Genomic DNA, 3,886 nt, shown 5'->3' with positions numbered 1-3,886 from the left:
ATTAGTTTGTTCCATATTATACACAGTGTATTATTTAGAAATGATTAGCGTCATATTTGACAAAGAATAGAGTGCATTCGTAATCTCTAATTCTTTATCAGAGATGATACAATCTCAATAGCAACAAATAATGTTCCTTCATATATGTTATAAGCAAAAGTACCCGTCCCCAGTGACGATAAAAATTTAAGTTAATCTGCCAATTTAAATTGTTTCGTGGACTTTAAAAGCTCTGAGCTACTTATACCACGCTCTGCAAAAAGTAATTGTTGAGTATTTCAGTCATGCTAAGAGCCGGTCAACAATAACATATGGTAAATATACATTTTTATTCTTTAAGTTATGTCACATTATGAAATATGAATGAGTATTATTAATTCCTAACAAGTTAATGTAGAATATCCTGCTTGCGAAATACAACTGGTATCAACATTGTCCATGCCTGTTCTCTCGTTATTTCAAGAGTGAATGTTGTGCTTTGTCTGCATGCACAGCTTTTTCAAAAGCAGCACGGAAAGCAGCTGTCATAAATGGGAGACAGACAAACACTCGGCCAGACACCACGGTTCACAATATATATAAGATGTACTTTGTATTGTCTCTCCCTAAAGGAACATCCTCGGCTACTCACTACTCTAGAGTATTAAGTTGTGTACTTTAACTCATTGAGTTACCATATTTGGTTTCAAACTACCTTTAATGGCATGTATTTACTAAGCTACTTTGTGGTATTTACCATGGAAGGGTACTATAAACTAGTGTGTTGTTTTATATCTTTAGGTTGCATGTTTAGACACCAGAGGACACTAAGCAACTATCATTATATAAATGTATAGTATAACATGTTCAAGTACTTACTACATTTGAGTGAAAAAAGTTACTCCACTGTCCATTAGGGAAACAGGTGATACGTATATATAGATCTATAATATAACATGTTCAGGTACTTACTACATCTGAGTGAAAAGTTACTCCACTGTCCATTTGGAAGACAGGTGATACGTATATATAGATGTATAATATAACATGTTCAGGTACTTACTACATCTGAGTGAAAAGTTACTCCACTGTCCATTTGGAAGACAGGTGATACGTGCCACGCCTTTAAGCTTGAAGCCTGGTGAACAGCTGTAATCAATAGTTTGTGGATCATTTGGTGGATTTCTTACTTCCTGAACCTGGGGATGCGATGGAAGAAGAGGACAACCTGGGAAGATACCAATATAATTATTGTTGTAAAAAGTAATGGTGGATAAAGTAAACTTATTAAACTTGCTAGTTGGTAGTTCGAGCATGGAACTCTCCAGTAGTTAGTTATCCATCTTCAATGTTCGAACAGTTCACATATTATTATTGTTATCATTAGATGTATTTTCATAGTGACATCATTATGTACCAGAAGTACATTATATTTAAATACAGAGTTCATAACATGGCGTAAGACTTGCATATCTTAATACCGTGGTATGTCATTGCAGTTGTAAACCGAAGATCGTGACGTCATTAGAGTACACCTCTTGCTGAAGGAATACATGTCACGACCCTTTCTGAAAAAAAATGATGTTTTTTAATAGCACAGTTGTTAAATTATGTGAATACAAAGGACAAGAAAAATTTTTGAACGTTTTTGTATTTTTTTGGTAGTGGAGGAACTCACAGAGTTGTATTTTATGGCTTCAAAACAACACTCAGAGTCAATCCAGAGTAAAACTCATTTCTAATGTTAAGACTACTGATATCAAAGAGGAGTTTCTGGCTCAAAAAGCCATTATGATGAATTTGGCACATCACCTGGTGACATTAATAAGAACATAAAACAGAAGATGAGGTTGTCAAAGCAAATGATTACAAGGTTCCAGCCACATTATAAAAAACAATCCCATTCAACCAATATATGTTAAACTTCCTGATGTAACCCCCCCCCCCCAAAAAAAAACCTTTGTGCTTTAGTCTGCTGAAATGTAGTCTTATCAAGATATTTGATTTTAAGTTGTCATTTTCTGCAGAATATTGCGAGAAGGTCCGATGATGGAAGAAGGGCAACAAGAGTCCCGAGTCATCATTCATATAAATGGCTGTTAGCCCTAAGTACATTATAGACTCATACGAAGTAACTACGTTCTCACCTTGAAGGATTTCACAATGCACACCTTCATATCTGTCACGACATGTACAAGCTCCTGTCCTCTGGTCACAAATACCCCCATTCTTACACTGACACTCTGAAAAATGTATACAAAATAATTACGATGATCTGTATTGTTACACACACACACACTGTAAAGGTTTTATACAATATAGTTCACAAAACCTACATTTTTACACTGAAATATATATATGTGTGTGTGTGTGAGTGAGAGAGATAGAGAGGGAGGAACAATATAGACACACACATATACACATGCACAGACATATACAGGTCACAAAAAGCCCTTTTCTACACTAACACTTTAAAAGTTGTATACATTATACATCAAAGAATCTTCATTCTTAGGTCGTTAAAACTGTTAAAATACGCTTCACTAAATTTGTAAATTTAGCCCAGTATTGTGATACAAATAAATATAAAAGTACACTTTACAAAATCTTTATTGTTGATGTGGGATACTGAAATTATAAACAAAGTTATTTGATTTTCATTTATATAATTTAAATATTTCATTTCTTACACTGATCATTTGAACCATGCAAACAATACAATTTAATAAATGTTCATTTTTTACATTGAAGTAGCTTTGTGCTTAACACCAAACAAATACATCTTATTCTAACAGTTTAAACAGTATGTACAGTATAATCTAATAAATAAGAACGAACGTTTATTAGATTATACTGTATATATTGTTCAAACTGTTAGAATAAGAACGAACGTTTATTAGATTATACTGTACATATTGTTCAAACTGTTAGAATAAGAACGAACATTTATTAGATTATGCTGTACATATTGTTCAAACTGTTAGAATAAGAACGAACAAACTGTTAGAATTTATACTGTACATATTGTTCTCTAATAAACGTTCGTTCTTAAACTGTTAGAATGAACCATATGTACAGTATAATCTAATAAACGTTCGTTCTTATTCTAACACTTTGAAATAACTTATTTTCTCATTAACATTTAGTACAGGTTGCGTTAACTTCTACTGTAGCAGGCCTGACTTCAAATACAACGTATGAAAACAGGAGTTTTAGAAGCTAACGTAGGCCTAAACTACTTGGTTAATCTCAGTCTGGATCGATAACAAACATGCTGGCCAACCGAATCTCAGAAAAATAATCACAATAACTCACTTACAAACTGATACAGAACTGAAACTAAAACTTGGTGGCTAAACTAACCAGAAAAACTGAAACTTACCACCGCTACACCAAGTACCATATCTGTTAGGTGGACAAATCACACAACTGTCGAGACCAGCCCTACACTCTTGACATCGTTTGTACTTGGGACACACATCTTTAGCCTCCAGTTTGTCACATGGTTTACAATAAGGCCTCCATCGATAGAAGTACGTACATCTATAACAAACATACAGAACTGTCAATAACTTCGCCGTTTTGGCACACTAATATACATTCACAGTAACAAAAGTAAGGCGACAATGCGTTGTAGCTACGTTTCTACAAAACATCAACAGCTGGGTACTACGCGTTCAGCTCTGTTTTTGAAAGTTTAGGCCTACATTATAAAAATATTAAAGATACTGTGAATTTTGTGGGGTGTTTCAACAGTGTGTTCAGAGAAACTTGTTTACAATTACATGAGTTTAACTGTAGTTTCACTACAGAAGTATTATAAAACATTAAAGCCGACCTTACAGAAATTAATGGCTATCCTTTCCACGATAATTCATTATTAGAACTTTTGAAAAATTGAAGGTTT

At 33.8% G+C, this 3,886-nt stretch overlaps 1 long non-coding RNA gene across 1 annotated transcript; it reads right to left on the bottom strand.

Annotated features, from left to right (window-relative positions):
- Window positions 1-1,040: 1,040 nt before the first annotated feature.
- On the bottom strand, window positions 1,041-3,522 carry LOC106477455. The gene is made up of 3 exons (XR_001291991.1): window positions 3,362-3,522; window positions 2,127-2,222; window positions 1,041-1,207 (listed from the first exon to the last, which is right to left on the bottom strand). It is a non-coding gene; the product is annotated as an uncharacterized LOC106477455 (long non-coding RNA).
- Between the last annotated feature and the right edge of the window lie 364 nt (window positions 3,523-3,886).

Source organism: Limulus polyphemus, unplaced genomic scaffold, assembly GCF_000517525.1.
Source record: "Limulus polyphemus unplaced genomic scaffold, Limulus_polyphemus-2.1.2 Scaffold15543, whole genome shotgun sequence".
In the NCBI taxonomy this organism is placed as follows: Eukaryota; Metazoa; Arthropoda; class Merostomata; order Xiphosura; family Limulidae; genus Limulus; species Limulus polyphemus.
The sequence above is the reverse complement of the archived record's forward strand: the minus strand, read 5'-3'. Positions and strand labels throughout refer to the sequence as shown.